Raw genomic sequence first — 13,494 nt, 5'->3', positions numbered from 1 at the left:
TAAAAAATAATTAAGATACTTAGGAATAAACTTAACTAAGGAGGTAAAAGACATATACTCAGAAAACTACAGGACACTGAAAAAAGAGATAGAGGAAGACATAAACAGATGGAAGAACATACTGTGTTTATGGATTGGTAGAATCAACATCACTAAAATGTCCATATTACCCAAAGCAATCTATAAATTCAATGCACTCCCCATTAAAAATGCCAATGGCATATTTCACAGACCTAAAATGAACTCTCCAAAAATTCATCTGGAATAACAAAAGACCCTGAATAGCTGCAGCAATCCTGAGTAAGAAGAACAAAGTAGGAGGGATCTCAATGCCAGATATCAAGCTATATTACAAAGCCACTGTTCTCAAAACTGCCTGGTACTGGCACAAGAACAGACATATAGACCAACGGAATAGAATAGAGAACCCAGAAATCAACCCAAACCACTATGCTCAATATTTGACAAAGGAGGCAAGAACATACAATGTAGTCAAGACAGTCTCTTCAATAAATGGTGTTGAGAAAATTGGACAGATACATGCAAAAAAACGTACACCATACACACAAAAAAAAACTCAAAATGGATAAAAGACTTAAACATAAGATGAGAAACCATAAAAATATTGAGGAATCCACAGGCAGCAAAATCTCAGACATATGCCAAAGCAATATCTTCACCAATACAGCTCCTAGGGCAATGGAAAATAAATAAATGGGACTATATCAAAATAAAAAGCTTCTGTACAGCAAAAGAAACATCAACAAAACAAGAAAGCCAACTGCATGGGAGAACATATTTGCCAATGTCATCACCAATAAGGGTTTAATATCCAACATTTACAGGGAACTCATACAACTTAACAAAAGGAAGATAACCCAATCAAAAAATGGGCAATGGACCTAAATAGACACTTTTTGAAAGAGGACATAAGGAAGGCCAAGAGATATATGAAAATATGCTCAAAGTCATTAATTATCCGAGAGATGCGAAGCAAAATGACAATGCGGTACCATCTCACCCCTGTCAGAACAGCTATCATCAACAAACCAACAAAGGACCACAAGTGCTGGTGAGGATGTGGAGAAAAAGGAACCCTCCTTCACTGCTGGTGGGAATGCAGACTGGTGCAGCCACTGTGGAGAACAGTATGGAGTTTCCCCAAAAAACTAAAAATGAAACTCCCATTTGACCCAGTGATCCCACTTCTAGAAATATATCCCAAGAAACTAAAAACACCAATCAGAAAGGATATATGCACCCCTATGTTCATAGCAGCGCAATTTACCATAGCTAAGATTTGGAAACAGCCTAAGTGCCCATCAGCAGATGAGTGGATTAAAAAACTGTGGTACATATACACAATGGAATACTACCCTGTACTAAGCTGCTGTAAAAAAGAAGGAATTCTTACCATTTGCCACAGCATGGATGGAACTGAAGAGCATGATGCTAAGCAAAATAAGCGAGTCAGAGAAAGATAAATATCACATGATCTCACTCATTTGTGGAATGTAATGAACAACATAAACTGATGAACAAAAGCAGATCCAGAGACAGAGAAGCATCGATCAGACCATCAAACCTCAGAGGGAAGGTAAGGGAGGGGTAAAGGAGATAGATCAACCAAAGGACTTATATGCATGCATATACCCCTAACCAATGGACACAGACACTGGGAGGGGGGGGGAGGGGCAATGGGGTGATAAGGACACATATGTAATGCCTTAATCAATAAAAAAAGTATAGTTGACATACAATATTACATTAGTTTCAGGTGTACAAAATCGGGATTAGATATTTATATACCTTACGATATGATCACCATGGTAAGTCTAGTAACCATCTCTCACCATACAAATTTATTACATTATTGACTATACTAGAGGCCCAGTGCACGAATTTGTGCATAGGTGGAGTCGCTCAGGGAGTGCACTGACCACCAGAGGGCAGCTCCTGCATTGAACATCTTCCCCCAGTGGTCAGTGCGTGTCATAGTGACCATAGTGCATGTCGTTCGGTTGCTTAGGCTTTTATATATATAGATTCCTGTGCTGTACATTGCATCACCGTGGTTTATTTTATAATTGGAAGTTTGTTCCTCTTATTCCCCTTTACCTTTTTCACCTAACCCTTAACCCCTAACCCCCCGCTGGCAACCAACAGTTTGTTCTCTGTATCTATATGTTTGTTTTGTTTTGTTTATTTGTTTTGTATTTTTAGATTCCACGTATAAATGAAATTGTACATAGTTGTCTTTCTCTGTCTGACTTATTTCACTTAGACTAATACCCTCTAGTTCTGTACATGTCGTTGCAAATGGCAAGACTTCATTCTTTTTTATTGCTGAGTAATATTCGTGTGTGTGTGTGTGTGTGTGTGTGTGTGTGTGTGTGTGTGTGTGTGTAATCTCACAGGGTGATCTGTTTGTAAATTCCTAACTGGCAGGTCATAGTTGGTAATCATGCTCCGGGTCTATAACTACTTCAGTAAAAGGTTTATCTTTATCTTAAATAAGACTTGCCCATTATTTCGGTGCATCTAGGTTAACACACCTTTGAAATAAACCCTAACCACCCTTAAGAGAGTGCATAATCTTATTAATCTAATCCCTGCCTTGCTTTCTTCCACCTCCATGGAATTCTCCTTAGGGTCCCTCCTTAATTTCAAATGCATAAAAGAAACTGCAAACTGTTTTTCTCTGAAGCATTTATTCAGTCTGTGGAGATCTTGCTTCCAGGTATATTTTTCTTTCAGCTCAAATAAATTTTTATTAAAATTCTCTTTAGGTCTGAATGTTCTTACATTGATATCACTAAAACTGGTTTTTTTCTTTTCAATTTTTCTTGTGCTCCTCTCACTTTCTCAGCTTCAGTATCAACATTGATGGAAATGATTCCCAAATCTGAGTCCTAGATGAAGACTTATTTCCTAATTTTGAATCCTACATTTTCAGATATTGACTAGATATTTTACCCAAAGTTTCTGCCGTGTCTTCAAAATCAACTGAAAATTAATATATATTTTAAACTGACATAATCAGTTTTTCTCTGGCTTTCTCCCACTTATACAATGGAGTTCTTTTTCCATCACTCAGCTTTGAAAACTTGGTGTCAATCTTGAGTCTTCCCTGTCCATTCATTTCAAAAGGTTGTCAAGTTCTGTTACTTCTGGTTTAACTCAAGCTGCTTCGAATGCAAGGCATTCTGGGACCATTCTATTGTCAAACATGGAAAATGGAAGGAAGGTGGGGCTGAGTGGAGCCAAAGTTTGAGCATCTGGCCTAGCTCTAGTGAGCTAGCTTCACTAGAAGAGGCCCTATAGACTCTATGGTTCCTATTAGGTGTTACTATAGGATAAGTCTTATGGACCCTATGTCCTATTTCATATTACCATAGAATGTGATTAATAAAGGCTTATTGAGATCAATCTTGATATCACCAATGTCTAACTAGAAGGCTGGATAATTCTGAGAGCACAAATGATACTTGAAATCAACCACAAACCAGTGAGAGGACAATCATAGAACCCCATTGTCAGGGGACTGACCTAGTTCCCACAGGGCCCAGGGCTCTGTTGATGTACATTTATCTTGTTAATTTTCCTGAAGTTCAGCTGCAATTATTTCAATTGCATGGTCAAAAATTTTCAGACACTTCACATTGTCAACTAATTGGTATTCTAACCTTTCTATCTAGCTTTTAAAATTCTCAGTAGTACCAACAACCCTTTTCTTGCTAACTGTTCACACTCTGTAAACTGAACATTGGGTTACTTCCCAGCATCTACTACAGAAAATTAAAAAAAATACAAATAATAAAGTAAGCCAAATGGTGATTGGTGCTATGAGGAAGAATGAAGTTAGTGTAGGTGATGGAGAATGAAATGGGTTATTTATATAGTGCTTAGGGAAAGCTACCATGATAAGGTAACATTTAATAAGAGTCTTGAAAGAAGCAAGGAGTAAGCCATAAAAATATCTAAGGGAGGGGTGGTCCAGGCAGAGGGAACAGCAGTTCAAATGTCTGGAGTTGGAAGCCTGCTTGGTATGCTCCAGGGGCACTATGGAGGCACTAGACTGCAGTGAGTGAGGAAAAGGGGGACAAGGTCATGATGGTGACCCAAAGTCCTAGGTTTTTTTCCAACACTCTTAATTCAGGCTTGTTTTCCCAGCATATATATATATATATATATATATATATATATATATATATATATATATGTATATGTATATGTATATATGTATATATATGCATATGTATATGTATATATGTGTGTATATATGTATGTGTGTGTGTGTGTGTGTGTATATATATATATATATATATATATATATATATATATATATATATATAAAAGGCTAATGTGCAAAGTGTCCCCTTGGCCTGGAGTTTGACTGGGAGAACCAGAGTTTGATCACTCGAGGAACGAAGGAAGGCCCCAGCCGGCAGCCGGTAGCCTGGGAAGGAAGGCCCTGGGCCAGCAACCAGCAGCCAGAGAAGGGAGGCCCCTGACATCCAGAAGGCCCGGATCAGCCCTGTTCGTGGCCAGGCCTAGGGACCTAACCCGTGCATGAATTTCGTGCACCAGGCCTCTAGTTTTTAAATAATTCCCCTTTCATGCTCTAACATGTTTTGGTTTGGAGAATACTTACATTTGTATAGTGTTCCTTGGTGAACATGGGGTGTGAAAGTTATAAGATTATGTGAGGTCATTCATTAATTGTTTCAACAAACTTATAAAGCATTTACTATGTTTTTATTATCTGTAGATACAAAGATGATTAAGAATTAGTTACAGTCCTCAAGGAATTTGTAGTATATATGACAATCAAAGAAATTTAGTTTGATGCGTTAAGGGTAGTATTGTATGTAAAAAGTACAGAAATAATACAGGGCGGTTGATTCTTCTAGAGCCTTGCGAGTGTTCTAGTAAAAGGCTTCACATAGGTGATTACATGTCTGTGGAATTTTACAGGATAAATGACAGGTTGACAAGCAGACAAAGAGAGGGAGCAAACTCATGTTCCAATGGCAAGAAACAGTCTATTTTATTTAAGGGCCAGTGAGTGGGTAATATTTTGAGAACTTCACATGGTAGAATCAGGATTGGGGGAGATGATCTGTGGGAAATGAAGAAGGAGAAAGAGGTAAGAGCCAGCACTTAAAGGTTTGTTTTTATAACTCCAAGGAATGTTATTATCTAGTCAATAAAGAAATGCAGAAGAGTGTCCTGGTCATTAGGAAAGTGATAGGATCAGTTTGATTTTTTTAACATTATTCTAGGACTATCTTAAATGGATTGCATGAGTGAAGTCAAAATAAGTTAGTGAGTCATTGTTATAATTCACACGAGAGTTATGTATAAGAAACATATCTGAGAGTGCAATGCCTAATAAATATTAGATACCCAATGTGACGATTTCTTTTCTCTGCTGACAATTCTCTGGGTTAGTAATGGAAGATGTTATTATACCATTTTACAACTTGAAGAATTGAGTTGTTAGTTCAAGTGACTTTCCCTGGGGGGATTCAGATTGTAAATGACAGGGCCAGCGCTACTACTTTTGTTTCTGCTTTCAGATTCAGCACTCTTTCAATGTCTAAGAGGTTTGAGGATACAAATGAGAGTAGCATGTTTTTTAAAGAAATAGAATATATATTTTCTGTACGTGGCCTTCAAGGGTCCAAGAACAAGTCAGATCCATCCTTAATCAAGTCCCATCTCTACTGTTCATTTGTTCCATGAACTTTTGAAGAGGTTATTATAATCAGGAATGGGGGACACAGTGAAAGAAGAGATAAAACAAGCTTGCTCTTATTGAGCTTAAATTCTGGTGCATGAGTAAGTCGATCAACAAGCAAATGAATAAGTGGACTAACCTATCTAATAAAAGAGTAATATGCAAATTAACCATCACTACACAACACCCACAAGCCACACACACCAGCCAATCAGGAATGAGTATGCAAATTAACCCAACCAAGATGGCTGCAGCCACAAAGTGAGCAGGGGGCTTGGGTTTCCCTGGGAATGGAGGAAGCCAAGCTTTCTTCACACCCTGGCCGGCCCAGGCCTCCACTCAAGGCTACAAAGTTTCAATTATAGAAGATAAATCCCAGATACCAGGGCCTCTGCTGGGTCGCCAGGGGCATGGCCGGCCTGCAAACCACCACAGGCCCCTTGCCCTGGCTGCCCCATGTCCCAAGGGAATCCCCACCCTGATCCAGGACACCCTTCAGAGCAAACCAGCTGGCCCCCACCCGTGCACCAGGCCTCTATCCTATCTAATAAAAGAATAATATGCAAATTGACCATCACTCCAACACACAGATGGCTGCCCCCATGTGGACACAAGATGGCTGCCACAAGATGGCCAGCAGGGGAGGGTAGTTGGGAGGGACCAGGCCTGCAAGAGAGGGTCATTGGGGGCGATCAAGCCTGCAGGGGAGGGCAGTTAGGGGTGACCAGACCAGCAGAGGAGGGAAGTTGGGGGTGACCGGGCCTGCAGGGAAGGGCAGTTGGGGGAGACACAGGCCTGCAGGGGAGAGCAGTTGGGGGGGACCAGGCCTGCAGGGGAGGGCAGTTAGGGGTGACCATGCCTCCAGGGGAGGGCAGTTAGGGTGACCAGGCCTGCAGGGGAGGGCAGTTAGGGGCAAACAGGCTGGCAGGGGAGTAGTTAGGCATCAATCATGCTGGCAGGGAGTGGTTAGGGGGTGATCAGGCTGGCAGGCAGAAGCGGTTAGGGGCAATCAGGAAGGCAGGCAGGCGAGCAGTTGGGAGCCAGCAGTCCTGGATTGTGAGAGGGATGTCCGGCTGCCCGTTTAGGCCCTATCCTACCAGGACCGGGCCTAAATGGGCAGTCGGACATCCCTCAAGGGGTCCCAGATTGGAGAGGGTGCAGGCTGGGATGAGGGACACACACCCCCGTGCACAAATTTCGTGCACCAGGCCTCTAGTGTAACTATAAGCAGTGATTAAGTAATATGGCAAAGTTAATAGAAAGTTAAGGCACAGAAAATGATGGGAAGTCTAGATTAGATGAGGTGATCAGAAAGACCTATCTTAGAAAGTGATATATGAGTTGATACCTGAATGATGTGAAGGAACAAGACTTATGAAGATGTAGGAAAAGATCATTTCAAGGTGGCAGGCCCCTCAAAGATAAAGGATTACCAAAGATGAAGGCCCTGAGACAAAATGTTGTATAGTTAAGGGTCAGTAAGATGGCCAATGGGGGCACTGAATAAGATGATACTTGAGACAGGAGGGAGTCATAGAAAAAAAACTACATTTTAGGTTAGGTTGTTTTTTGTGTGTTTTTTTGTTTTGTTTTGTTTTTCTCCTGAGTGACTGTGTACATAGGATAAGGTTGAGAAGTCTACTGAAAACCCAGGTAGAGATATTGAGCTACTTGATATTAGTGGAGAACTCAGGGGAGAGGACAATTGCAGAAATAAAAATGTAGCAGGCATCAGCCTACGAACGTTTGTAAAGCTTGGGAATCTGTTAATATCATCTAGGGAATGTGTGTATGTAAAGAAAAGAGGGCAAAAGACCAATGTTTGCAAAATTTACGTGTGGGGAAGAAGAGGAGTTGCTGGTCATGAAAACTGAGAAGCAGCTGGCAAGGAAGGAGAAACACCAGAAAAAATCGGTTCCCCCAAATGTTTGCCGTAAGATGTAGATTCAGGTGAATCGCATCTTGTTTATATTATTTCTGCCAATTGAATTGAATGGGGTTCTTTTAGGTCCCCACCTCATTTATTCCCTGAACATCACTATGCCAAGGCCTTGCATTTGGGGAACAGAGAGAAGGCAGGCAGGCAACCAGAGACAGAAAGCTTTCTTTAAAGAAAAGGATGATTGAATGATCACTTAACTGATTACCTCATTCCAAAAAGAATTTGAGGAAGTTTCCAGAGATACAGAATATGAGTGAATATAGTTAAGGACTGAAATTAGGGAAAATTGAAATAAGTTCTGATCATGTATAGGACAGAATACCTCCCATAAGTTGTGAAGATTTGGCCAGAGTTAGGGGGAGAATTCACATGCAAATATAGAGCAGATGCTCTCTAACTGGATAGAAATGGAATAATTATGTTAATCTGTCTCTTTTTATTAAAAAAAATCAGAGAAGGCTTTATTTCATAGTAAGGATTCAAAATTAAAATATATCCACTTTGCCTCCATCTCTCCTTTCAGGACAAAACTATCCTCTAATGTCACCTTCATAAAGCATAGATTTCTCTTCTGAGGACCAGGTCAGCAGATCTTCTTATGCCATTCACCTGTGCCCACCTGGCTCTCGGACAGATGTTTTTCTGTAGGGTACAAAAATCGCCCAACATGACGTTTTAATTGCACCTCTATAATTGTTGTTTAAATGTTGGCATTCATTTTGGGAGCTGATTTTGCTATGCTAATCAGTGCTCAATTCATTTCAGTGAAAACAAATAAACAATAACAACAAGAGACACAGAACTCCTATATTTATAGCTTGTGACTAAAATAGCACCTCAAATCACAACTGTGACTAATTGTTTGCTGTCTAACACAGGACCAACACAGACCTCCTCTTCACTCAGCTTTCATCAAGGTAAACAAAAATCTGCTAGGATTTGTTTCAGAGTTGGTTTGATTTGAGAAGGCACTGGGGTTGTGTCAGTAAGCAAGGAACAGAATGCAGTTTCCTTTGAATGGGACTGGGATCATGCTTTGAAGGGATTGCCTTTCTGCTTCTGAAGGAAATTGGGAGAATGAATCTGGAAACTTTTCCTACACGTGCAAAAGGCAGAACCCAGTTGTTCAGAACCTCAGATGCTTTACTTCAAAGTCTTTGGGCAAGACTTTTTTTTTTTAAAAGGGCCAAATTGTTGAGAATTAATTAATCAACACATAGGAGAGGTAGCTTAATGGAGTGAAATGGGTTTTGGCTTTGGAGTCCAAGGGTTTGGCTTGGGTATGGGTTTGGAAAGGGTATGGGTATAACCAAAACTGTTTTGGGCAGATTTGGGGCAGCCCCATGTCTCTTCTGCTTTTCAGATTCCTCTGCAGCCGAGTGTGATAGTAAATAATTCAAATACTATATGGCCATTGAAAGAATTCAATGAGAAATAGATGTATGAGTATTTTATAGATGATTGAGTTAGATAACAAGGAGACATGTCTTAAAATAATGCCTCCGTACATATTTGACGCATAACTCAGCATTAGCCACTACTTTCTAGACTTTTCTGAACTCCCTACTTCAAATTTTGACATAGAAAGAAGTGGGCATTTGAATTCTATGGTTTAGAATAAGTAGAAATTTCTGCTGTTGTAATAGCAGATTTAGTATTCAGCACGTTGTGGATTTGCTATGGTCTTAAAGTTGGAGAAATTTGCTTCAGTGTTAAACGCCAATCCCAAAGACGGTTGCTTTCAAACCATTTTCTTGATGGTTGACAGGGACGCAGTTTTTCACGAGGGCCTTCCTTTCAGTTTCAGGTCTCCTAATAACTGAAGCTCTGTTCCTACAACAGACCTTCCTCTGCACTCAAGTACGTTAGCAGAATTGAGCACCAATCAGATAACGGGTCAGAAAAATATCAGAAACTTCCCTAATTGCCCTAGTGTGCATTACCATTTGTCATCTTGATAGAAAACCTAGGAGGAGAGGGCAGATGATACAACTTTACTTAAATGTGCTTATTGCTAAGATGATGTTAAAACGGATGTAAAGCCTGGTCTTAAGCTGCCAAAAAGTGGCATCTTTTTCTTTTTCTTTCTTTTTTTTTTTTTTTTAGTAGTGTAGGGGGCCAGAGTAGTTTCTCTACCTTCTTCTCTGCTTTCTGATGGTTTTTCAACAGTTTATGAACTCTGTCCTCATCACAATATGGTTTCATCCTTTTTATAGCGATTCTAGCAAGTTCAGATCTGGCATATGCTTAGCCCTCTACAGTAAAATCTCAGCAGTATCAACTCTGGGGGAGCAAGAGTAGAAGCAAGGAGCCCCATTAGGAGGAGAATGCAATGATCCAAAAATCGATGGCAGAGCTTCCAAATTTTAATGTGTAGAGTGATCATAAAGACACCAATGGGTAAGGCCTAAGATTTTGCATTTCTGTGGGCTCCCAGGTGATGCTGACACACGGTTCTCGGAACACACTTCGAACAGCAAGGTGTGTTTGTACCTTGTTCCTACCTCTGTGCTTCTCTCCTTCGACTTGACACATTAGTTTAGTGTTTCTCTACTTGGGCTTTATATTCATTCCAACTACAGTGTTAAAAAATACTGACGTCTGACTTCAGATCTCAGAAATTCTGATTGAATTATTCTGGAAGAAGGCCCAGATACTGATAACCATATTTAAAAAAAAAAAAAAAAAAAAAAAAAAGCTCTCCAGGCAAGCATTATCCTAAGCGAAATAAGCCAGTTAGACAAAGATAAGTATCACATGATCTCACTCATATGTAGAATCTAATGAACAACATAAACTGATGAACAAAAATAGATCCAAAGACATAGAAGCCTGGAACAGACTGTCAAACCTCAGAGGGAAGGCAGGGGAGGGTGGGCTGGTGGCAAGAGATCAACCAATGAACTTGTTTACATATATGCATAACCCAGGAACACAGACAATAGGGTGGTGAAGGCCTGGAGTGGAGTGTGGGGGCGGGCTAGGAGAGGTAAATGGGGAGGGGGGGGGGAAGGGACATATGTAAAACTTTCAACAATAAAGATTAAAAATAAATATAATAATAAAAATAAATTAAATTTAAAAAGCTCTCCAGGTAATTCTAGTGTGCAGGCAAGATTGAGAATCTGGCATTGGTTTATGTGGCTAGCTCCCAGCTTTACCCTTTGATGATACTTTCAGGTCTGTGTTGGCTCTGTAGTTCACAGCACATGGAATGGTTACCCCGTTCAACGGCCCCTGAGTCCTGGCCTATGACCCTGACTTGTGCAGCAGAGAAACAACGAGACATCACCCTCTCTTCATTTGGTGTCCTCAGCTCTTGGTCCCACAGTATATTTATTATTTTATTTTCTCACAATTAGCTTATATGTTCATGTCTCCCCCATTCAACTGATGTGGCTCAGTGATTGAACATAGACCTATGAACCAGGAGGTCACGGTTCCATTCCTGATCAGGACATATTCCCTGGTTTTGGGCTCCATCCCCAGTGTGGGGCATGCAGGAGGCAGCCAATCAATGGTTCTCTCTCATCATTGATGTTTCTATATCGCTCTTTCTCTCCCTTCTTCTCTGCAATATATATATATATATATTAACAAAATAAAGGATAAGGACTGTGCTATAATCATGTTTATTTTACCAGGCCCTGGGATAGTGCCTGGCGTAGACTACACACTCTGTACAGATGTAGAGAATAAATAAAACTAATTGATGCAGTGTGCTTGTGGTCTCCCAGAAGATCTCCTTAAAATTCTTTAATGAGGCATTCATGTGTGGAATGTGGGTGGTATACAGAGCTGCTTCCATTTCCCAAATGCGGGCAAGAAAAGCCAGATTGAGGAAAACATCGACTAAAGTAAACATCTCATAACAATCTGACTTCCTGTATATTCGCATAGAGTTGTCCTACCGAAAATTCCAGGATAGCATCATTCATATCATAATTTATGGTACATAGTTATAGATTGTATTATTATATTATTGGGTACTTTTTGTTTTTATTTACTTTTTAATTAAATTTTATTGGGGTGACATTGGTCAACATGAACATATAGATTTTATGTGTGGATTTCTAAGTTAACAAAATCTGTATATAGCACTAGGTGTCCATCACCCAGTCAAGTCTTCTCCTGTCACCTCATATTAATACCCCTTTCACCCCCCCACCCCCATGGCAACCACCACACTGCTGTTTGTGTTCATAAGTTTCAGTTTTATATCCCACATATGAGTAAAATCATACGGTCCTTAGCTTTTCCTGACTAATTTCACTTTGCATAATGTTCTCCAAGTCCATCCATGTTGTAAATGATGCTATTTCATCTTTGTTATGGCTGAGTGCTATTTCATTGTGTATATGTAGCACATATTCTTTATCCAGTCCTCTATCGCAGGACACTTTGGCTGTTTCCATATCTTGGCCACCATGAATAATGCTGCAATGAACATAGGGGTGTATATACCTTTGGGTATAAATGATTTCCAGTTACATACCTAGAAGAGGAATTGCTGGGCTGTATGGTAGGTCTATTCTTAATTTTTTGAGGAATCGCCAGACTGCTTTTCATAGAGGTTGTACCAGTCTACATTCTCACCAGCATTGAATGAGGGTTCCCTTTTTTCCACAACTTCTCCAACATTTGTTATTGCAACAGGTGTATGGTGGTATCTCATTGTAGTTTTAATTTGTGTTTCCCTAATTGCCAGTGAGATTGAACATCTTTTCATGTATCTGTTGGCTGGCTGTCTTCTTGGGAGAGGTGTATTTTCAGGTCCTCTGTCCACTTTTTGATTGGATTGTTTATTTGTTTAATGTTAAGTTTTATGAATTCTTTATATATTTTGGAAATTAAACCTTTGTCGGAGCTACTATTTGTAAATATCATCTTCCATCTGGTTGGCTGCCTGTTTTTTTTTTTTTTCCATTTCTTTTGCTGTGCAGAAGCTCTTCAGTTTGATATAGTCCCGTTCATTTATTTTTGCCTTTACCTCCCTTGCCTTTTGGGTCAAGACCATAAAATGTTCTCTACACTCAGGTCCATAAGTTTGGTACTTAAATTTTCTTCTATGTAACTTATAGTTTCGGGTCTTTTGTTTAGGTCTTTGATCCATTTTGAATGAATTTTTGTGTGTGAGGACAAACTGTAATCCAGTTTCATTCATTTGCATGTGGCTTTCCAGTTTTCCCAGCACCATTTATTGAAGAGACTATCTTTACTCCAATGTGCATTTCTGGCTCCTTTGTTGAAAGTTATCTGTCCATATACAGTTGGGCTCTCAGTTATCTTCCCTTGATCTGTGTGTCCGTTTTGATTATTGTAGCTCTGTAGTATAATTCGAGTTAGGTAGCATGATACCTCCTCCAGTTTCGTTCTTTTGTTTCAGGACTGCTTTGGCTATTCTGGGTCTTTTGTGGTTCCATACAAATCTGATGACTTCTTATTCTATTTCTTTAAAAAATGACAGTGGGATTTTGATGGGGATTGCATTAAATCTGTATATTGCTTTGGGTAATATGGCCATTTTAACTATGTTGATTCTTCTAATCGATGAACACAGAATTTTTTTTTCATTTCATTGTGTCTTTTTCAATCTCTTTTAATGATGCTTTGTAATTTTCAGTACCTAGGCCTTTCACATTCTTTGTTAAGTTTATTCCTAGTATTTTATTCTTTTGGTTGCTATTTCAAAAGGAATTGTTGTTTTCATTTCTTTTTCTGAAATTGTGTTGTTGGTATACAAGAAGGCAATGGATTTTTGCACATTGATTTTGTATCCTGCAACTTGAGTGTATTTGTTTGTTGTTTT

This window comes from Cnephaeus nilssonii, assembly GCF_951640355.1.
Source record: "Cnephaeus nilssonii genome assembly, chromosome: 19".
Lineage (NCBI taxonomy): Eukaryota > Metazoa > Chordata > Mammalia > Chiroptera > Vespertilionidae > Cnephaeus > Cnephaeus nilssonii.
Note: the sequence above shows the minus strand (reverse complement) of the source record.